Source organism: Hemitrygon akajei, chromosome 16 (assembly GCF_048418815.1).
Source record: "Hemitrygon akajei chromosome 16, sHemAka1.3, whole genome shotgun sequence".
NCBI lineage: Eukaryota > Metazoa > Chordata > Chondrichthyes > Myliobatiformes > Dasyatidae > Hemitrygon > Hemitrygon akajei.
Window position 1 is genome coordinate 37,598,544 of NC_133139.1, and position 24,935 is coordinate 37,623,478.

Sequence of the window (24,935 nt, forward strand, 5' to 3'; positions counted from 1 at the left end):
TTAAAAAATCCTCACGTGTAATATCTTTCTGTGTAAATATCTCATATTACAACGTGGGACACCTGCGGCCTAAAATCCGGTGCGGCTTGTACAAGTACAAAATTGATTTTCTTTCTGAAATTAGAGCCAGCGGCTTTTAATCGGGTGCGCTCTGTAGTGCGAAATCTACGGTAATTGTTGTGTAGTTAGTATTTAAGTAATCTTGTAAATATGTTGTTTGATTAAGCATTCTTGTTCATTTAAATAATTACAGGTTATATGTAAAAATACATTAATTGCATACATCAACACACCACCACACAATACGTCCGTGCCTCACTTAAAATAATGATGGTGCCAGATCCACATTCCTGGACTCCCATGTTTTCTTTGAAGTAATTTAATGTTTTGAAGTTACAAAACAAAGGACTACTCTCTCACATGGGCTGAAATATCTCAAGACACAGTATAAGTACCTTATTTATTGAACCAATAGTTTTATATGCATGAGAGAAATAAATCTCAAAGGAAGGTATGTTTTCCCTTCAATATTCTTATAAGATAAAAATCAAAGACAATCCTTTTGAACTTTTTGAACGTAAGGGGCAATTTATGCACCAATAAATCTATGTTTCATGATGAATGAGATGAAAGTAAGAAAGTAGTCTGAGACATTAATCTATCACCCAATCAGGTTATAGAATGAAATATTGAAACAGGAATCCATGTGACAAGTATTCCCATTGGAGTATGGAATGGGATGTGCATCATTAAGCTGTAACTTGCCGGAAAATACCAGCTATTCTGCAGCAGAACACAGAGCTGCTGGAAATGTCCACAGTTATGCTGGAGGATGTTCTGTTGAACTTATGCCAAGATAGAACCACCACAGGAATTATGAGCCTTCTACTTTGACTGGAGTGGAAGGGCTGCAAAGGAAAATATAGGGTGATTCATATTTATTTGGAATAATTGATACTTAATGTTTCTGATTGTGTTTTCGTGTGATTTAAACATATTGTTTTCAAAACAAATTGAGAACTTTTTCACATTTTGGTTTAATTGACTTTTAACAGGACTTAATAACTCTAAATGTTAGGGACAATGAGAATGCTGCTGGCAAAAATAATTTTCCTCCAGCTTGTTGGTGCTAAATCTCCCCCTGCTCTTTCCTTCTCACCCCATGTGTTGACAAAAGCCTACACAGACTCCTGACACTGCGGAAGGCTCCATTTCCTCGGATTGGGTGGCACTTCGCTTCAAATTAAAATCGAGCGGACCCAAAGAGATAAGTCTGCAATCAGTGGGCTTGGCCACGGTGAGCATGGGCAGCTCACTGCTTATGGCTAGTTCTGGCTTAATGTACTTAGATCGAATACGCTCATGACACTAAAACATTTGTGACGTTCCGCCAGGCAGAGAAGGGTCAAGTAAATTTCCAGCCTGAATCATTCGTTTTTCTTTCCACGGATACTGCTCAGTGTGTCCAGAATTTTCTAATTTTATTTCAGATTCCCAGCATCTGTTGCTTTGTAAGCTTCAGCTGTGCAGATACAGCTGTCAGTGCAGGTAAATTGCCAATAACAGCAAGCGGATCTTTCCTCGACCAGTGTTTTCATTTGCATGAAATAGTTGGACCACGACCCCCCTAAGCTACACCAGACTCTTCACTTGTCACTGACATCTCTAACCTTACTCTTGCTTTAATGAATTCAAACACTCTGTTTTATATTAAGCAAGTTCCACAGAACTGTGAGAAACGCAGTGGCACATCTAGTAATTTGCTACTCAGAGCTTCAGATACCTACGGTCAATGGTGCCGGCTGTGTGGCACTTGCATTTTCCCCTTGTAATTGAATCTTTCCTCCAGGTGCTCCCATTTCTCCCCACATCCCAAAATTGACAAGTTATTTCTCCAGTGTAAATTTCCCTTGGAATGTAGATGAGTGGTAGAATCTAGGGAGTAGTCAATGGGTTAACTACTCATTATTGATGAGTAAAGTGTGTTAATCTAAGATTAGTGTAAAAATATTGTGCTTGACTGTAGACAAAGACTCAATGGGCTGAAGGGTTTTTTTCTATTTTGTGTCTCTGTAATTCTAAAAGACCATAAGACATAGGAGCAGAATTAGGCCATCTGGCCTATCGAGTCTGCTCTGCTATTCAATCATGGCTGCTACTTTTTTTCTCTCCTCCTCAACCCCAGTTCCTGGCCTTCTCCCTGTAACCCTTGATGCCACGTCCAATCAAGAACCTATCAATCTCTGCCTTAACTACACCCTACGACCTGGCAGCCACAGCTGCATGCGGTAACAAATTTCACAAACTCACCACACTTTGGCTAAAGAGGTTTCTCTGCATCTGTTTTGAAAGGGCGCCCCTCTATCCTGAGGCTGTGCCCTCTTGTCCTAGACTGTCCCACCACGGCAAACATCCTTTCCACATCCACTTTGTCTAGGCCTTTCAACATTCAAAAGGTTTCAATGAGATTCCACCCCCCATCCTTTTGAATTCCAGTGAACATCAGGAACAGAATGCTTTACTACTTCTGATCTTGATCTGCCCTCCTTTGATTGCTTGTTTTATAGAGTCTCCGGGCCATGCACCCTACCATGTTTATGACAACCATCATACAATCATCTCTACTTATAAGTAGAGATGATTGTATGATGGTTGTCATAAACATTTACCAGCACTTGGTCTATACCACTGGTTCCTAAAGTGGGCAATATCACCACCCCTGGGGTGGTGGAAGTTTCTAAGGGGATGGTGGGGGCTGGGGGTGCTCAGTAGCAAGAGAGACAGCTGAGGGATTGGGGTTTAATACAAGAAATAAGTTACTTATTATAAGCATTTGATCCTCAGTACCTCATAATTAATTACAGTGGTCACGTAATAACCACATTTCTTACTCACCCATCGTTTCTTACACTTTGCTCGTAGCACGTTATAGTTGTTGAAGAGCAATGTGAGACTTCTGTATTTTGCATATCATGAAAAATCTGGACTGAAGAAATCGTGTTATCTCCAAGCCCAGCCTGCACATCGTTGCTAGTCGCTGCTGTGCTACAGAGTTAGCTAGTACGACTCCCATACTCTAATCACGCAGTGACGCAATTCCTGTGTATTAGGGTACGAAGTTTGATGGGGTAAAGTTCAGAATCTGCCCTGGACCGCATTTCTCTAGCCCAAATCCAACCAAAATATCATCGCCTTAACTTTATTAACCTTCAGGTGGAGAGTTAGGTTTTGCCTGAACTATGATAACATAACTTTCCCCTTTATTGATCACAGCATTTGAGGCTGGACATACAATAGGTATCTGATCATGGCTGTTAATCCATAATGAAAATGGCAGAAGTAGAGCAAATGAAAAAGGGTAGACAGTAGAGTGTGAGGTATCTGAAATATGGGTTTATACCGGCACCAAGCAACCAACAGCAGCCAGTGTAAATGTTGTGTGAATTTTTTTTCAAAGGAGGCAATGAATATTTGAAGAGAATGCACTCTGATAAAGCAAGCAAGAACTTGGCTTATTTTCATTCACTTTGTGAAAACTTTCAGAAATAGAAAACACTTCAAAACATGTTTATTGTGTACATTTCTGGTCACCAAATTATAGAAAAGATGTCAACAAAATAGAGAGAGTACAGAGGAGATTTACTAGAGTATTACTTGGGTTTCAGCACCTAAGTTACAGAGAAAGGTTGAACAAGTTAGATCTTTATTCTTTGAAGTGTAGAAGGTTGAGGGGGGACTTGATAAAGGAATTTTAAATTATGAGGGGGATAGATAGAGTTGACATGGATAGGCTTTTTCCATTGAGAGTAGGGGAGTTTCAAACAAGAGGACATGAGTTGAGAGTTAAGGGGCAAAAGTTTAGGGGTAACACAAGGGGGAACTTCTTTACTCAGAGAGTGGTAGCTGTGTGAAACGAGCTTCCAGAAGAAGTGGTAGAGGCAGGTTCGATATTGTCTTTTAAAAAAAAATTGGATAGGTAAATGGACAGGAAAGGAATGGAGGGTTATGGGCTGAGTGCAGGTCGGTGGGACTAGGTGAGAGTAAGTGTTCGGCATGGACTAGAAGGGCTGAGATGGCCTGTTTCCGTGCTGTAATTGTTATATGGTTATATGGTTATGTTTGCCCACATTTCACAACAAAACTTTAATGGTTGCGTGCTTCATTCAACATTTCATTGTTCATTACTAAAGCTGGGATGCCCCATACAACTGAGAAGAAATGATTCTGCCAGCAGTAAGGGAGATTGTGAGTATAGTTTTGCATAATTCAACAGACCAAATAATGAAAGTGATTCTGCTCAGCAACAATTCTGTTCAAAGACAAATAGATGAAATGTCTGCGAATGTGGAAGATGCATTGTGCGCATACAACGGAATTTGCTCTGCAGTTGCATTGGTGAACTTTGCCAGGCAAAATATCTTTGTTTCTTGGTGATGTTTGCTTCATAACCAAGACTTGATGCAGATACAAAGGGGGGAGTCAATAGTTCGGGTTGTTGAGTAATTTTTCAATGAAAAGGATATTCTGCTCACCAACACATATGTTTGTGCAAATGATAGTGCACCATCAATAACAAGATGCTATCACAGTATTATTACTTTACTAAAAAAGCTATACCTAACATATTTTCCATTCCCTATGTAATTCACCGACAACATTTGGTCGCATAAAAACCAAGTGATCGGCCACATAAATCATTAAATACTGTCATCACAGTGGTAAATAAAATCAAGTCCCATATTCCCAATTCTCTACTATTTCGAGAGCTTTATATTGAGAATGATGAATACGTAGTTTAAATGCTTGCTGTTGCACACAGAACTCAGATGGCTCTCAAAACAAAACCTGCCTAAAATGCTTTAATGCACTTTCTGAAATTGTGATAAAATTCTTTGAAAACTTGGAGGTTGTATTCAGTAATCAACCCCAGAGTATTAGCCATGACTTTGTTTATTTCTCAGACTTATTCACAAAGTTTAATGAAATCAATGTTCAATTGCAAGAAAATGAAGTGAGTCTTATCAAAACATTTAACCCTATTTAAGTGCAACATAGTTTGTTGAGACTTTTTGCGACTTCCGAGCCTCTCTGGGTAGGAAGAGAAATAAAGAATACCAGATGACGATCTTCAAGTTTACCGTGCATAAAGGACATGCCAGAGTGATTTCAGGATCTTGTCTCGATCCAAATTCCAGATTGTTTAATGAATTCATTCCTGAAAACTTGTAATGAGGAATTGACAGGGAAGATGGAGGAAAAAGTGATCTTGCTATAAAATGACTTTGAGCTGAAGTCGAGGTTCAATAAATCATATCAAGACTTTGGTTGCAGAAAGAAATCTCTGAAAACTATTCTGCACTGTGGAAAAAGGTCAAGATGTTCTTTATTGCCTTTCCAACATCATATTTAGTGGGGCGCAGTTTCAGTGCAGTTTGCCAATTCTTTCAAAACAATGAAATTGATAGCAATTTACTGAACGTGAGGATCTGAGTCTTTCTGACTGACATTCAGCCTGATGTCGAGAAGCTGATATCACTGCAAAAAAGCCCATTCATCTCACTGAATAAAAATAGCAATGAAGTAGTGAATAGTTGGATGATTAAAATTGTTTTTACTGTATTTAAATAAAGAAATAATTTACTTGTAGCTTTAAATAAATTTGAATAATTTTTGCACTTATCTGTCACTGCTTTGAACTTGCAGTTCCTATTTTCTTTCAATCTACCTCATAAATTGAAATACTTCATAGTTTTTACTGTATGCATTGTAGCCTTGGAAAAATACACACTCAGGACAACAAATACTTTTTCTGGTCTTTCATTCCTTTATCTCTTTTAGATGTTTTAATGTGGAAAGAGGATATTAACAACAAAATGAGCTTGAAATAAGCTGTTTCTGCTGTTACAACCTCAACTTAATTTTGGCCCACACATTTGTTATGTCAACTAGTTATGAATGCAGTATGAAAATAAATAAAACAAAATATACAAAACCAGTATGGTAGTGGCAATTCTAAAAAAAAATCAATACAAACAACATTAGAATCCATCCAACCCTGTACCTCTTGTACAACATCAAAATTTTAAATAAATGCATCTCGCCTTAACTCAGATATATACTCACATTGGCACACACATGCTTAACTTCTAAAGACATATAGGCTAGATCCTGAAACAAACTTTCTCCTCACTCACACTACGTAAACAGATATTAACACATTCACCTTACTCCATTATATTCACATTAGGTCATGAAACAATAAAGTAAAACAAAAATAAAGCTTTACTAAAACTTTTACAATATATTGCTTTGTAGTTAAGTTACTAGAAGAGCTAACCTACTAGGCCAATAAGGAACTTGGATGACCATGCCATTCAGCACCAGTACCTTACTCATGAAAATCTAAGGCAAAGATTACCAATATTCTAGATTTACAGCCAAGTATAAATAAATTTACATGGATACAACTTTTACAGATTTACAAGTTACTATAAATTGCCCATTGCGCATTCAGACAGAGACATAACGTAAAGATTTTTACTCCACGTGTATGTGAAGGATGTAAGAAATAAAGTCAATTCAATTCAAGATTATCAAATATTATCCACCTTTCCTCACCAATAGACCAATAACTCAAAAACGTTTGAGAATCACTGGTCTATACCCTTCTGTGCCTTTATGATTCAGATGATCATCTTGGTACTATCTGAATGTTATGAGAGTCTTTACATCCATTATCCCCTCAAGCAGTATGCTGCAGATCACAAGCATGTGAAAATATACCCACTAAACCTTCTGACCCTTACCTTGAATCTCAGTCCTCTAGCTTTAGACACTTGCAATAGGATAAGGTTTCTTACTAAATATTCCATCTGTGCCCCTCTAAGTTTTATGTACAATTACCCTCTCTTTCATTGTGGTAAATATACAATGAGTTTATAAGCTGAAGGTTCTCTGTACTGAGCTGTGAATCTCTCAATGCATTGAATGGCTCAGTGATGCCCTGTGCTGTCTGCGTAGAGTTTGATCATTCTGCTTGTGGCCACGTGGGTTTTTTCTGGGTGCACCGGTTTCATCCCACGTCCCAAAGGTGTGCACATCGATACATAAATTGACCACTGTAAATTGCCGATTGTGTGTAGATTTTGGGGAGACATTTGAGGGAAACACGGGGAGAATAAAATGAGATCAGTATATGATTCGTGTAACATGGGTTCTTGATGGTCAGTGCAGTCCAACACTTTGAATGATTCTGCTATTTACCACTGGTATGAGAAATAGTCAAGTTACAACTCTTGCAAGATGATTCTTTATCCTTCACTCTGTAACTATGGGCTCCGAAGGACTGCTTGAATAAAACAAGATCTAAGGCATAGAAAATAGCTCTAAGATTTCTCAGTGCACTTTAAAGGGCTGATCCCTCTTGCTGGAGAGTATAGCAGAACACACATTCTCAAGATTAAGGTCATTCATTTAGAATAGAATTTGGAACTGTTTCTTCACATCTTCACATTGTGAGTCTTTACCAAGATGTCAGTGGATGCCAGGTAGTTTTGCATTTCACAGTGGAAATTGAAAGAGGAAATCTAGAGGCTACAGTTCATTTGAAAAATAGTACTTCAGCAGCTCAATTAACTGAGATATTTCTATCCTCTTTTTAGACCAGGGGTTGCCCACATGGGGTCCATGGACCCCTTGCTTAATGGAATTTGTCCGTGGCATATAAAAAAGGTTGGCAACCACTGTCTTAGACAATTTGATGTCACAAGTAAAATTTTATGCTAAAAATGAAACAATCTCTAGCAATTCTATTGTATTGTAAATAATGCCCTCCAGATGATTACCGTATATAACATTTCAAACCAGCATTGTGTAGCCCAAAGAGAAATCCCCTCATGTTGTGAAGAGAATAATTCAAACTTTCTGTTGCAAACAATCCCAAGTTCAGTTTTGAGAGTCAGCGCCTTACTTTTTTATTTGAATATACTGTATAAGAAGTTTGTTATAAAAAAAATACCATACATGCAAAACTGCCACAAGTGCCCTGAAGAAATGACAGAATAGGACAAAATTTATCCAGCAGCTTGTTTACCATGAAGTTGTACAGTCAGTGAAATGTTTTCAGACCCTACATAGGGCAACAGCTATTGCATAATTATGTAAAGTTTAATTTTTTGCATAAAATCTGTTAGCCCGGGTGTTTCACTGAGTAAATGATCTCCCTTCTGTGGTACTGGGCCAAAATGTTGAAGATGATTTCTGGTTCCTCAATGACGGAGGAGAAGATCTTCCCCGCTGTTCCTAATGCCAGTTTGGTCAAAGTAATTCTGAAAAATACTTGGGAGTGTTGTGTACCACATGAACACAAGTCAATAAGCAGGTTTGATTTCCATTGGCTGGGAAGGGAAACATCAGCCCAGCACTCAACAGTCAGTCACTGCCTTGAGAGTCCAGCTAGAAAGTGCAGTTTAATAAATCACGGATGATAACAAGGTTGAACGCAGGGTCAGTTCAGTCCACAGAATAGTCATTGCAGTTCATGTATTCCGGTGAAGTGCCAGTGGACAGCTGAGCCCAGTGATTTGAAAAACCATGTCAAATTTAGGGAACAACACACACAAAATGCTGGTGGAACACAGCAGGCCAGGCAGCATCTATAAGGAGAAGCACTGTCAACGTTTTGGGCCAAGACCCTTCGTCAGGACTAACTGAAAGGAGAGATACTAAGAGATTTGAAAGTAGTGGGGGAGGGGGAAATGCAAAATGATAGGAGAAGACCGGAGGGGGTGGGATGAAGCTAAGAGCTGGAAAGGTGATTGGCGAAAGTGATACAGAGCTAGAGAAGGGAAAGGATCATGTGACGGGAGGCCTCAGGAGAAAGAAAGGGGGAGGGGAGGAGCACCAGAGGGAGATGGAGAACAGGCAGAATGTGGGCAGAGAGAGAGAGAAAGAAAACAAACAACTAAATATGTCAGGGATGGGGTAAGAAGGGGAGGAGGGGCATTAATGGAATTTAGGGAGTTCAGTCCAAGATAGCGAAATAGTCTCCAAAAGCAGCTGGTATGTCGTGAAAGTGAGAAGACTCCTAAGACCTCCCTTCAGCCAAAATAAAACTTAAGAAAACGTGGCTGTCCTTTTAACCATAACAGTGTGCATTTTAATAGAAAAGTAACAGAGACTATAAGTGACCATTGTTACCAAACAGTCATTTCCAGAGATTGTAGACTTAAACACAATAAATCAGTAAGCTGCAGCCTCAGAGGGCTTGTTCTTCTAAAAGCTGTGCTCAGCCAGGTTCTCAGTGAGAAATGGTGGCTCAGATACAAGGAATTGAAAATTTGCTGTGTGCTATCTGAATGATGAGTGGTAGGGTGGAGATACACCTCTATCAAAGGAGGTGTAGGACACTCCTTCTCTCCGCTAGCCTGCAGGTCACCCTTGAGCAAGGTGTAGCACCTGTTTATCTGCCCTGGTCCGGGTCAAAAGAAGCCGTGGGAGCACCTGGTACTTACAACCTCTGATGCCAGGTAGACAATCTCTGAAGAGTATATATGATGGCGGGGGTCACCCGTCTTGTAAAGGCACACTGCCCAGAAGAAGGTTATGGCAGACCACTTCTACAGAATAATCATGGTCGTGGAAAGACCATCATCACCCGTGTCATACAACACGACACAGAACAAATGAACTATCTGAATTAGCTCAGATAAAAATAGGTCTCACCCATTAAGTGAATCTCTAATTTATTCCAAAATTTGGTCAACCACCTTTGTGTTAACAAACTTTGTAAGTTTGGAGCCTACGTCTTTCACATTTTAATTATTATTGCAGAAAATTTCTGGGTGGACAACCAGCACTGACTGAAAAATCAAAGTCAAAATAAATGTAGGTGCAACTCCTTGAATAAAAGTTTTATTATCCAAAACAATATGCTTATCTTGACAGCACATGATATGAGTACATATTGATATGTCCACAAAGAACAAGACAAACAGCACATTTTACCTATTCTATCTGACAAGAGTTTCTCTGACTGTTCATTGTTGCAACTTTCCTTAGACAATAACATCCATTGTTGCAAAAAGCCATGAGGGAATTATACTTTTGCATCCAGGTCATTGTGGTAGGGTATTCAATCATAAAACCATATGCACGTAATTGCTATCTGTAATAAAAAATGATGCTTTATGTTGTAAGACACTTCTCACCCAGCGCAACCCTTTCATCTGTACAGCTGTTTTATTTGGTTACTTTCCTGGCACATCTGTTTTTCAGTTGTGACTTTCAAAATTTAACCTTGGTTTATGTTAGACAAATACAACTTCAAATTAAAGTAGGGCTAAAATTGATGGGGCATTCATGAAGTTCTTAAAATCTAAAATAGCGGCTATGAGCAAATTAGTTGATTTCAAAGTATTTCATTGCGCGTGCAATGAACTTCAGCTTTTGAGTACATTTTTTTATCAAGCTAAAGGTGATTTAACAAGACTGGTGTGTCAGCAGGTAATTTGAATTGAAATTTCTCCCTGTAAGCAAGTGGTGTGCTCGATAAATATGGCACTCTGACCCCAGCTGCCTAATCTGCAGAAAATGCATAGCTTGCTGGAGACAGTCTGTTCTGTATTGATTACATTCTGATCTCCCAATGCGCAGCAACTGCGATTAGAATGAAGATCAAAGGGAGCAATGAGAGTAACGGTTTTTGGCACGTCCATCCAATCGTTACAGCTATGGATGTTACTTTGAAGCTACAGCATTGAAGAAGGTCATTATGTCCAACTGGTCTGTGGTAGTGATTATGTCTCACATAACTGGGAGACAGACAAGTGGGTAACAGTCAGGAGAGGGAAGGGCAGGAGTCAGGTACTAGAGAGTACCCCTGTGGCTGTCCCCCTTAACAATAAGTACTCCTGTTTGAGTACTGTTGGGGGGACGGCCTACCTGGGGGAAGCAACAGTGGTCGTGCTTCCGGCACAGAGTCTGGCCCTGTGGCTCAGAAGGGTAGGGAAAGGAAAAAGGCAGCAGTAATAGGAGATTTTAAAGTTAGGGGGTCAGACATGTGATTCTGTGAATGCAGGAAAGAAACGCAGATGGTAGTTTCTCTCCCAGGTGTCAGGGTCTGGGATGATTCTGATCGTGTCCACAACATCTTGAAGTGGGAAGGTGAACAGCCAGAGGTTGTGCTACATATTGGTACCAACGCCATAGGTAGGAAAAGGGAGGAGGTCCTGAAAACAGATTACAGGGAGTTAGGAAGGAAGTTGAGAAGCACGACATCAAAGGTAGTAATCTCGGGATTACTGCCTGTGCCACGTGACAGTGAATATAGGAACAGAGGGAGGTGGAGGATAAATGTGTGGCTAAGGGATTGGAGCAGGGGACAGGGATTCAGATTTCTGGACCATTGGGACCTCTTTTGGGGCAGGCATGACTTGTACAAAAAGGATGGGTTGCACTTGAATCCAAGGGGAACCAATATCCTGGCAGGGAGGTTAGCTAAGGCTATTGGGGAGAGTTTAAACTAAAATTGCTGGGGGGGGGGGGGTGGGAACCGAATTGAAGAGATGAAGGAAGGGGTGGTTTGCTCACAAATCCAGAAAGCTTAGAGACAGTGAGAGAGGGAGCATACGCAGGTAATAGAGAAGGGATACGCTCAGACTGATGGTTTGAGACGTGTCTATTTTAATGCAAGAAGTATCATGAACAAAGCGGATGAGCTTAGAGCATGGATTGTACTTGGAGCTATGATGTTGTGGCCATTACAGAGACTTGGATGGCTCAGGGGCAGGAATGGTTACTTAGAGTGCCAGGCTTTAAATGTTTCAGAAAGGACAGGGAGAGGGGCAAAAGAGGTGGGGGTGTGGCACTGCTGATCAGAGATAGTGTCACAGCTGCAGAAAAGGAGGAAGTCATGGTGGGGTTGTCTACTGAGTCTCTGTGGGTGGAAGTTAGGAACAGGAAGGAGCCAATAACTCTTCTGGGTGTTTTTTGTAGACCACCCAATAGTAACAGAGACGTCGAGGAGCAGGTAGGAGACAGATTTTGCAAAGGTGTAATAATAATAGGTTTGTCATGGTGGGAGATTTTAATTTCCCAAATATTGATTGGCATCGCCCTAGAGCAAGGAGTTTAGATGAGGTGGAGTTTGTTAGGTGTGTTCAGGAAGGTTTCCTGACACAATATGTAGATAAGCCTACAAGAGGAGAGGCTGTACTTGATCTGGTATTGGAAAATGAACCTGGTCAGGTGTCAGGTCTCAGTGGGAGAGCATTTTTGAGATGGTGATCACAATTCTATCTCCTTTACCAAAGCATTGCAGAGGGATAGGAACAGACAAGTTAGAAAAGCGTATAATTGGAGTAATGAGAAATATGAAGCTATCAGGCAGGAACTTGGAAGCATAAATTGGGAGCAGATGTTCTCAGGGAAATGTATGGCAGAAATGTGGCAAATGTTCAGGGGATATTTTTGTGGAGTTCTGCATAGGCACATTCCAACAAGACAGGGAAAGGATGGGAGTACCGTGGTGTACAAAGGCTTTTGTAAATCTAGTCAAGAAGAAAAGAAAAGCTTACAAAAGGTTCAAACAAGGTTTAAAAAATGATAGAGATCTAGAAGATTATAAGGCTAGCAGGAAGAAGCTTAAGAATGAAATTCGGAGAGCCAGAAGGGGCCATGAGAATGCTTTAACGAGCAGGATTAGGGAGAACCCCAAGGCATTCTACAAGTATGTGAAGAGCAAGAGTATAAGATGAGAGAGAATAGGACCAATCAAATGTGACAGTAGAAAAGTGTGTATGGAACAGGAGGAGGTAGCGGAGGTACTTAATGAATACTTTGTTTCAGTATTCACTACAGAAAAGGATCTTAGCAATTGTAGGGATGACTTACAGCTGATTGAAAAGCTTGAGCATATACACATTAAGAAAGAGGATGTGCTGGAGCTTTTGGAGAGCATCAGGTTGGATAAGTCTCTGGGACCAAACAATATGTACCCCAGGCTACTGTGCAAGGTGAGGGAGGAGATTGCTGAGCCTCTGGCAATGATCTTTGCATCATCAACAGGGACGGGGGAGGTTCCAGAGGATTGAAAGGTTGCTGATGTGGTTCCCTTATGCAAGGTAGGGAGTAGAGATAGCCCAGGAAATTATAGACCAGTGAGTCTTACTTCAGTGGTTGGTAAGTTGATGGAGAAGATCCTGAGAGGCATGACTTAGAAACATTTTGAGAGGCATAATATGATTAGGAATAGTCAGCATGGCTTTGTCAAAGGCAGGTCGTGCCATACGAGCCTGATTGAATTTTTTGAGGATGTGACTAAACACATTGATGAAGGTAGAGCAGTAGATGTAGTGTATATGGATTTCAGCAAGTCACTTGATAAGGTAGTCCATGCTTATTGAGAGGCTTATTGAAAAAGTAAGGAGGCATGGAATCCAAGGGGACCTTGCTTTGTGGATCCAGAATTGGCTTGGCCACAGAAGGCAAAGAGTGGTTGTAGACGGGTCATATTCTGCATGGAGGTCAGTGACCAGTGGTGTGCCTCAGGAATCTGTTCTGGGACTCCCACTCTTCATGATTTTTATAAATTGCTTGGATGAAGAGGTGGAGGGATGGGTTAGTAAATTTGCTGATGACACAAAAGTTGGGGGTCTTGTGGATAGTGTGGAGGGCTGTCAGAGGTTACAGCAGGACATTGATAGGATGCAAAACTGGGCTGAGAAGTGGCAGATGGAGTTCAACCCAGATAAGTGTGAGGTGGTTCATTTTGGTAGGTCAAATATGATGGCAGAAAATAGTATTAACGGTAAGACTCTTAGCACTGTGGAGGAACAGAGGGATCTTGGGATCAGAGTCCATAGGACACTCAAAGCTGCTATGCAGGTTGACTCTGTGGTTAAGAAGGCATATGGCACATTGGCCATCATCAACCATGGGATTGAGTTTAAGAGCTGAGAGGTAATGATACAGCTATATAGGACCCTGGTCATACCACACTTGGAGTACTGTGCTCAGTTCTACTACAGGAAAGATATGGAAATTATAGAAAGGGTACAAAGGATATTTACAAGGATGTTGCCTGGATTGGGGAAAATGCCTTACGAGAATAGGTTGAGTGAACTCGGTCTTTTCTCCTTGGAGCGACAGAGGATGAGAGGTGACCTGATAGAGGTTTATAAGATGATGAGAGGCATTGATCATGTGGATTGTCAGAGGCTTTTTCCCAGGGCTGAGATGGCTATCACGAAAGGACACAATTTTAAGATACTTAGAAGTAGGCATAGAGGAGATGTCAGGGGTAAGTTTTTTACGCAGAGAGTGGCGAGCGCGTGGAATGGGCTGCCGGCGACAGTGGTAGAGGTGGATATGATAGGGGCTTTTAAGAGTCTCCTGGATAGGTACATGGAACCTAGAAAAATAGAGGGCTATGGGTAATCCTAGGTAATTTCTAAAGTAAGTATATGTTTGGCACAGCATTGTGGGCTGAAGGGTCTGTATTGTGCTGTAGTTTTTCTGTGTTTCTATGTTTCTAATCCTCTCCTCACCTATCTTTATCCTATTCAATTAACATGGTATTTCTTCTTTGTACAAACATAGGAGAAGGAGCAGGCCACTCAGCCCCTCGGTTAAAACTGAATTTCTAGTGCAGTAACAAAATGATTTTCTCCATCCAGGTAGTCTCCAACCTAATGGCATGAACATTGATTTCTCCTTTTGGCAATTTTCCCCTCCCCATTCCCTCCTCTTCTATTCCCCTCTTGGCCTCTTCCACTTCTCATCACCTGCCAATAACCTTCCCGTGGTCCATCTCCTTCTGCCCTTTCTCCCATAGTCCACTCCCCACTCCCATCGCATTCTGTCTTCTCCACCCTTTATCTTTCCCATGCTCTAACTTCGCCTCCCACCACCTTTTTATTCTCACATCTTTTTTGTTCCTTTCCTGTCCCGAAGAAGTGTCTCGGCCCAAAGCATCGAATGTTTATTCATTTCCATAGATGCTCCCTTCCCTGCTGAGTTTTTCCAACATTTTGTGTGTGTTCCTGACAGAGATGTTGCCTTTCACTGGCAAAGCAAGCAGGAGAGCCGAATTCTGGCTCTCAACCAACACCAGGCAGAATATCTGATCATTTATTTCATTATCTGTGATACTTTGCTGTCAAATTCCCCACATGTCTAATAGTGTTTACACATCAAAAACACTGACTGACTGTGAAGCACTTGAGGCCTTGCCAGCATTTCATGAATGTGAAAAATATTACCTGTCCAATTTAGCTTGTAAGAGGCAGCAAAGGACCATCTGCATGGCCTCAACTTCTCCAGTCTACCCGTTCTTGGTGCATTAACCCCTGAGGACATTGATGAAAGTGACAAAGCATTGTCAATATGGATACTCGGCTCAGTCTTCACACTGTGATCTATGACCCTAGTACGACAATACACGGCAAAGGATTTGAACAGCTGCAGCAGTTTAGAATCGGTCCTGTGTAGGGAAAGGTGGGCAAACCAGTTGCTGCCTTGCATCTCCACCTCCTCCCCTTCCCTGATCAAGCTCCATCTGCCCATCAGCGTCCTCCTCACCTGCCTCCACCTATCAACTGTCTGCTTCTCCCTCTCACCCCCTTAAACTGACCCTCTGCTCTCCACACTCTCAGTCCTGACGCAGGGACTCGACCTGAAGCATCGACCACCCTTGCCTCCACGGAAGCAGTTTCTCTGTTGAGTTCATCCCGCGGTTTGGTTTTTCCCTGCAGATTCCATCATTTATAATCTCGTGTGTCTCCTAAAATAAACAATAGTTTCTCTTTCCACAGAAGCTGCTCACTGCTGACTGTTTCTGGTAGCTTCTGTTTCTATTTGGTCAGTTATTTGTTGCATGTAAGCTTTCTAAACCTTGTTATAGTGTCTTCTGAGGACTAATTCAGTTCTTGTTTTCTAGTACTGAACTTAGTAGTGGTTGACATCAATAATACTCCATGATGTTTATGTTTCACCACAACATCAGTATGTGCTATTGCAAAGACATCCAGACTGTGAACTACAGACAGAGCTAAACTGTCGCACTAAGTAGCAGATGAGATCACATCCAATCAAGGAAGGTAGTGGATAATTAAAATAAACTTGTGCAATGAGGAGGCTACATAAATATCCCCTTTCTTAACTGAAGGCCGAGTCTAGAGGATGATTGCACAAGAGAAGGCTGAAGTTGATACAGTTATCTTCAGCCACAGGTGATTGATCCAAGTGACGGATTAGTCTTTTAACATAGCATCCAGTACTGCAAGTGAAACTGAAGTTGGTGGGCATTGGACAAAGTCACTATTGTCCTAAATTGTCACAACTCTAACCCTTGAATAAGGGAACATGGCACAGTTGTTATAGGCTGGTCGTTTTATACCAGGATATTACTGAAGGGCCATGGCCTGAGCCCAGCAATTTTCAGTTCCTTCGTTGATGAGCTGCCTTTCACCATATGGCTATGCCGTTCGCACACTAGTATTTTTTCACTTAGACCTATAATGGAAATCAAAATGCATCTGAGGAAAGAGTATCTGAAGATGTGCAGACATCCATTCACATGATTCCAAATGTGGACTCTTTGCACTCATCATTTAAATCTGAAAGCATCAGTTGGTAAACTTCACCTCCAGAAAAACAGTAAAGTTCCACTTTGTATTTTATTTTCCTTCATTCTGATTTATTGCCTGTTCAAAACTATCAAGAATCTGCTGCAAATGGTGCAGTTTCCTATTGCTTAATTAAAACAGAAAAAAAGGAACCTCTACTTAATTATGTTCTAACACTGCCAAGATGCTTACCTAATTGATTAGTAAGAAGCAAGATATTCTCCTTGGTCGTAGGTATTTTAATGAGTCAAGTATGTTAGTCACATTTTAATATAATACTGGACACTGCTAATGGGATCTGTTGATAATTGTCTAACCTATTGCCCTGATGTTGAATCAAGTTGCCATGGTATTCAGTAATATATGTTGTTGCCAGGATTGTATACTGATTTGATATTACTAGCAGACAAATAGTATGTTAGTGTAAGTTCTTTAGACGTTCCTTTCAAAATTCTCAATGCAAGCTTTTAACACCATGCCATAAAATTAATGTATTGTATAATTAGGTATTCAGAGTTGTTCTTTTATTTTTGTTTATACCTCTCAGAGGTTTAATTTTTCAGATTGTATTCCTCTACCAAGAGACCCAGAGTAGATTACCAGCCTCCTTCTGTCTTCCTAAATGATCATTGGCATTGTGATAGTCTCGCTAGCATTTACAATACTTGGTAATAGTCTTGTGTGTGAAACAGGTATGGTCATTGAGCCAGGACGAGAGATCTTTCTCTTAAGTGCCACATTCTAAAAAAAACTTACCATGGAATATTTTCCTTTATGAGGTGGCTCTCAGCCATCTTCATTAACCTCTTCCATCCTTGTAATGAAAGTATTCCCACATTGCAGTGAGTTAGGTTCCAGAAAGTTGGCCCAGCGACAATGGATGAACGGCCCAGCTCTGCAGTTCCAAATCAAAATCATATTTGAGAATTTGCAGGTCTCTTGCCCCATGTTGCTTTTGATTTAAATTGTGAACTTAGGACATGCTGTTTTTCCTAAAAACCTTGAAGAATTTCTGCAGCAGATTTTCAGATGCTACACTCTAGCAACTGCAACAGAGGCGAAGAGATGAATAAGGTGCCCATCAAGATCGCCATTTTGCCTTGGAAGCCACTAATCTGTTTGACAAGCCAAGAGGCGAGCATTCCATCACATTGTCATAGCTGCTACCTTTTAGATCTGAATATGAAAGATTAGCTCCCATTAATTAGCCGCTGTTTGTCAGAACTTCCTGGGCTCATATTGAGCACTGTTTTTGTCTACAACGGGACAGTAACTAATGCTGTAACTGAAAGGCTGTTATGTTCTGAGATCACCTGCCAATTTGTTCTCCCGTTCTTCTGAGAGTAGAATCACCAGGTTATTCACAAGGTTTTAGCTCTTGTCACATTTCACAAATTGAGCACTGGTTGGTGAATCAAACTAGGACTTGCCTGCATGTAAAACATAGCACAAGGACTATCCATGAACTGATTGCCCGGTGTGGGTCTTTTAACTTAATGAAAGAGTAAGCAAAAGTTAGAGCTGGTGAGAGAAATTACAATGTCTTAATTTATTGAATTATCTTATCCAACATGTAAGACAAGATAAACAGGTTGACATAGAGGTCTGAATTGTTGGAGATACATTTTACATTAGCAATAATTCAAAGGTTTCTTTGCAATCTGCACCCGTCTAACAACCAGTATAATTATAGCACTTCAATTACTGCTGCATCTCCCAATATTTCTTTCTTATTTTCTGCTGAACCAAATAATGGAATCTTCAACTGATCTTTCCATATTACAGAAGTAACATGTTTAAGTACATTTACTTGTCAAACCTGGTTTATCAGCAGCAAGGTGTGGTGAGAGACAAAGTCATTAAAATTAACAGACTTCAATTAGTGTGACAGTGGGAAACAGATTTCAATACGCGGAAGATGTGTACCAGCGGGGAAATTAATCAGCATTGACACCAAGTTTCATTTAAGTCTCTGCATGCCCTTAACTGTCAAGGCAATTCTTTTTGTACCTTGTCTGCTACGTTTTTCAACCTGGCTACACAGAAACATCCAGAAATAATAAGCATTCAGCTGTAATGACTATTTTCTGCCACACTTGAATATTATTAGGGCAGAAACAAAGTCATTAAAATAAAGTGGAAAATACGGAGACTTGAGAGCCATGCAGCCAAAGTTTTACCTTGAAATACTAGACAGCAGTGAGAATAGTTGTCATTACTTAATGAACATGCAAAAGGAGGCAAGTTGATTTTTATCACTTTTTTTAAAGAAATATCATTGCCCTATCTTGCCCACAATATCTTGTTCTTGTTGGAATTCTGTTCCATTAAAACTGCTTGGTCTTCAATGTCGTGTATTTATTTGGTATTGAGTCCCAGTTTACCATCACAATTCCCCACAAGGACTTACTGGTACATAATCTTCCCAGCTTGAGTTTGCCCACTGCTAATGGCCATATTGACACTTCATCATGAAATTTCTCATCTCCAATTGCCCAATCAATCAAGCAGTCCTTTTTCAATAAATCCCAACACAGTTGTCACTGCCAGTTCAAGTTCAAGTTTATTGCCATCTGATGATACATATATACAACCAAACAAAACTACATTCCTCCGGACCACGGTGCATTCACACAACATATTTCACACACAGCACGTAAACCAAAATATTATACTATAAATAAGTTAATAAAATATCATGCAAAGTACAAGTAGTAATGCACAGCACAGATAAACAGTAAATCTGACACAAGAAAATCTGCAGATGCTGGAAATTGAAAGCATCGCACATAAAATGCTGGAGGATCTCAGCAGGCCAGGCAGCATCTGTGGAAGAGAGTAAACAGTCAACACTGCAGGTCAAGACCCTTCATCAGGACTGGAAAGGAAGGGGAGGGAGTGTAGGAAGGTGTAGGGAGGGGGAGGAAGAAGTACAAGGTGGCAGGTGATAGATGAAACCGGGACAGGGTGAAGGGGTGAAGTAAAGAGCTAGGAAGTTGATTGATAGGTGAATTTTCTTATAAGATATCTAAATAGATACCTTGAAACAATACGTTTTGGTTTTCTTCTATGTTTCTCATAGTAGCATCAGCAAGGTTTATTGTTCTTGAATGGGAAACTTTAGTATAGTGCCAGTAAATCAGCGTCCCATTTTATGACATGGCTCCCTAAGTAGTACTCAGGAGTGGGAACTATGTTGACATTCCCATATTGGAAGCTGAATCTGAAAACCTCGATACGTGTTTGCCCTTGTTTCATGAAAACTCAATATAAAGCCCAAGATTTTGCCGTTAGAACTCTATGGAACAAAGTTGAGCAAATCCTGCATTTAGCCTTTCCGTGCAAGCATGCTCACCAATTTCTGCCTTTGGCTGCATGAATTCTCATGAATGTACAATGTCTCATGCCTAGGAAAGCATTACTGTGACTGATCTGACTCCATTATAAAAATGCCACATTACATTTGCAGTTCATTCAAAGCATTGCACATGGTGGATGAAAGAAGAACACAGTTTAAAGCAACATAATTTACTGGTTAGTGGAAACAGACTTCACTATTTTAATGGTGGGATTTTAATGGTGATCATTTTAGATCATTTAAATGATACTCCCTTTAACCAGGGACGTTCTCAGATAATGGATGTGAATAATTGGCTCCCTTTATTTTCTTTTCCAAAGTATAACGTGGGAATTTACATACATAGCAAAATAAAATGCCTGTTATGACAACAACATGGCAGATGTGTTTAAATATATTGCCTGCTAATTATTATTCAAAGTTTCTTAATCAAATCATCATTGAATTTAAATTGAAGTTGTGCAAACATATTTCTATTAATATTAATATCAGTTAATGGCCTGAAACATACTCATCTTTTGCCAGCTGTTCAGAACCACCAAATTTGTGTTCCTCATGGATCAATAGATTCCATATTTCCCTGCCTGTGCAGTGCAGCAGAGATGCACAGAGCACACTGGAGGTCAGACACCAGCATGTTTGACTTCCTCTCCCACCTCTGGGGTCCAGGCATGGTTCAGGGGTCATCCCGTGCTAATTGTCCAAATACACTTCGTATCCAACCTCTCAGCTAAAATCTGCCATATATTTTAGCTCCAATCACTTGAGGGAGCACCGATTTGTATGCAAAATTTAAATTTAGATTTTCCTTTATATTATCAGATATTAATATTTAAATTGCTTTATGCCGCATATTGTGTTAATAATTAAATTTGTTATTTTTCAATTTTTAAATAATTTATTATTCCTTTAAATTATTTAAAAATATTTCAACTGTCTTTAAATGTCTCTGCTCAGCAGAAATACTTGTTATCAGCTATAAAGTCCTTTAACAGCACAAGCTGTCAAAAAGCTAATAAGGTGATTGAAGCATGGGGATTCTAGACCTACCACAAGAGGCCTCGTTGTCCACACTTGGACTGTATCACTTTTTGAAGCAGCTGCAGGAGGAGCCTGACATGCATACTTAAGGCACAGGCTGATCAAACGTGATTCATTATTTCAAACAAAGCAAGATTTTAAAGTAAAAGGGATATATGCACAATATATATGCAAGTTGTGTATTTCTTCAAGCTAACTTCCTGAAACAAGCAAGTAAAGAAGTATTTTACATCCCCAGTGTCGAGCTGATTAATTTGGCCTGTAGAGGATTTACAAAGCACCGAAATGGTTATTTTGAAGAAGTCCCTTCAGCCCATTTGGCCTCTTCCTTCCAGAGGACCAAGTCTACATCTTCCTATTTTAGCATCTAGTTGCATCTTAAATAAACGTTGTGCCCTGCTCTCAACTTACCCTGCTGTCAAAATAATTGCATTGCATAATCTGTCCTGAGCTTGCCATTCCTAGTGTTAAGCATGACTTCATCTTAACATGTGACCTCAGTACAGGTGAATAAATCTGCATTTATTTCTTTATCCTATTAAGTATTGATGTGTTTCAAAAGGCCATTCTGGGTATGTGGCTTCTCAAGAGCAGAAGTAATTTTTCATAAATCATTGCCCTGAACACCAGCAATCTGTCACATTACACTCATGTCTGGGGCTGCATATGCTGCATATGTCAGACAGCCTCTTTTATTCTGATGACTCGGTAAATGGTGCTGGAAAACTCACATTTATTCCTTGATACCAATTGACCTGGGAAGGAAGTGATGGATCATCAAGGTATAAGTTACAAGAAAAAAACCCATGATAACCTGCAGTTCTTCAGCACTGAAAAACTACACAGCAGAAAGAATGTTATGATAAGAGAAATTCAGGCATAATTCAGTTGAAGATCGTATGGCATGGGGTACTGCATGAGATAATGGTTCTGTATTGACTATGGTTCTGAATTTATCATGCCTTTGGCCACTGGGTCTATAAAAATATCTAAGATTATTATCAACAGATTATTATTAAGTAATGATGTCGATATATATGGATCAAAGATATTAAAGTAACGGTCTAATGTAATTATTTTATCAAGTCAAGGAGCCTGAATAGGGTCCCTGCTGTTTCAATCTTCCATAATTTAAGAGGGAATGAACTGCAACCCTATTATGGTAAATTCTGAAGAATTCAATAAAACAGTCCAGATTTCTGCAAAAAAAAAAGGATTATTGGAAAATTCCTGTTAGTTTACCGATGAACCAGGAGAGAGCAGTTGTCACTCTGCACTTTGATCTCGTTCCACATGGCACTCTGGAACTGACCCTCAGTCTCTGCTCACTTACCCAAGCACCAACTTGTTTAAATTAGCAACACCCACAAAATGCTGGAGGAACTCGGCAGGTCAGGTAGCATCCAAGGAGGGGAATAGACAAGCTTTGGATGAAGGATTTCAGCCCGAAATGCTAACTTTATTCCCCTCCATAGGTGCTGCTTAACCTGCTGATTTCCTCCTGCATTTTGTGTATATGGCTCTGAATTTCCAGCATCTGCTGAATCCCTTGTGTTTTTTACATGTAGGAAAGCCAATAAATATGACCATTTTAGGATCACCCATATAGTGACACCAAAAAATATACCGTATAAGGGCCCATTGATGGTGCTAATTGAAGAAAAATGAAAGGAAGCTAGTGCAGAGCATAAAGACTGGTTCACGCTGTTGATTTCTGCTTCTGTATCTGCCCTGTGATTACTTCGTATTTCTGAACACATTCGTCTCCCGCTGTGATGTCCTAGGCTACAGTACTGACTTCCCGCCACCATGGTTATCTTCCTGTGATGGTTGACTAAGATTTCTTAGGAATCCTTGGTGCAGAAATCAGTGAATTGTTGTCTTGCTTCCATGTGTTTATTTTACCTTTGTGCTGATATCTGCATCAAGGCGGTAATTGAGATAGAAGCAGTAATGAGAATGAGCATGATACAGTGAGTGGGCGCTCCTCAGTTTAATACTTGATGTGCATGTGATCAGCAAGAGGAAGTACTTTAGAACAATTTTCTAGGACTTGCATTGTTTGTTGTAATGCAGGTAATCTGCATGGTTTCAAGATGGCAAGTAACAATTAAGGTCAGTGAGAATGAACTTGTCAACAGTGAAACATTGACTGTTCTGTTCTATGTCTTACTATACTTCTACTTATTACAAATTACTATAATTTGCACATTGCACATTCAGACGGAGACATAATATAAAGATTTTTACTCCTCGTGTGTGAAAGTTGTAAGAAATAAAGTCAATTCTATTCTTACACCTCTTCTTCTTCTTTATACAGTCCAGATCTATAGGTATAGGATGGTGTCACATGGTGACCCATTATGACCTGACGGAAAGTTGTTTCATCATCTCTTCAATAGCAAAACTAGTTCAATCCCAGCATTTCTGAAGAAAACCGCTTAAAAGTATGTCACTTCTTTAATTTTTCAGCTTTAGCCCAAAGGAATGAGATGAAGATTCCTCTCTTGATGGTTACTGAAGCCCCATGTGAAATGAATTCTGGCAGAGCTGCCCTATCTTGTGGTTGACTTGAATCCACAGACCTGTGACTTTGTTGTATCTGCTCTGTTCTGGTTTTAGGTTGCTTTGCCAAGGGGGGTTCCAGCTTCATAATTTAGGTTGCTCTCTAGATATACTGCCTGTTGTCAGCACACTGCTTGCATAATGAGGATTAATTTAAATTTGATCAAAGTTAAATATTTTATATCTGAGCCAAACCAATACTTCTGAATGTTGATTCACTGTCAGCTCACACCATGTTCAGAAATTTCAATGCTTTAATATAATTTTGAATTACATCACATTCCCGGAATGGTTGGTTATGGTTTATAATGGATTAAGTTCATTGGAGAACAATCCAATGGAGCCACAGCACCCGTTAGAACAGGCCCTTCAACCGACTGAGTCCACATTGACCACCAAGCCCCCATTTATATTAATTCCATTGAAACACTAATTACATTTTTTCTCCCCACACTCCCAATTCCTGACTCTGATATTCACTTACGTACTAAGGATGACTGGCCATTTAATCTTGACAGGCACGTGGAAGGAAAGGAATTGCACAGAAAGAAGCCACACAATTACAAAGAGGACCTGGAAACAGCACCAGAGGTCAGGACGGAACCAAGTTCCTGGAGCTGTGAAGCAGCAGCTCTTGTAGCTATGCAACTGTGCCACCCTCTTTATCTTAATAAGATAAAGAATCTGTTTATTTGCACACAGAGATTATCATTAATTGATGAGTTAAATAGCCTATCACTCACCTAGTAGACATCAAAGTTATCCAGTCAACTAACTCAGCTTCTGTTTATGTACCAGACACACTTCCTCCAACTCTTTATCACCCAATACCATTACCATCGATTCCTGTCTCTATTACATTCATGTTGTTATCATATTCCCAGATAACTGGCCAAAATATTTTTTCAAGCCTATTGGGTGAATTTTATTCTTGTGAAAGGCGATTATTAGGGGAATAACATTGTGAGTTTTAGACCATTAGACATGAGAGCAAAATTAAGCTATTCAGCCTATTGAGTCTGCTCCCCCATTACAAAACTGACGTATTTATCATCCCTCTCAACCCTATTCTCCTACCTTATAAGATCTTAAGACAAGCATCTACAGGCAACACACGCAAAATGCTGCTGGAACGCAGCAGGGAAGGCAGCATCTATAGGAAGAAGTACAGTCTACATTTCGGTCCGAGACCTGAAACGTCGACTGTACTTCTTCCTATGGTGGAAGGGTCTCGGCCCGAAATGTCGTACTTCTCCCTATTGATGCCGCTGGCCTGCTGTGTTCCACCAGCATTTTGTGTGCGTTGCTTGAATTTCCAGCCTCTGCAGATTTCCTCGTGTTTGCAT

The 24,935-nt window shown here is 40.1% G+C and overlaps 1 protein-coding gene across 10 annotated transcripts in view; it reads left to right on the plus strand.

The window, feature by feature from the left end:
* The window catches only part of sema6bb (sema domain, transmembrane domain (TM), and cytoplasmic domain, (semaphorin) 6Bb), a 533,030-nt gene that overhangs the window by 448,359 nt on the left and 59,736 nt on the right, over window positions 1-24,935 (plus strand). The gene's annotated exons all lie outside the window — the stretch shown is intronic.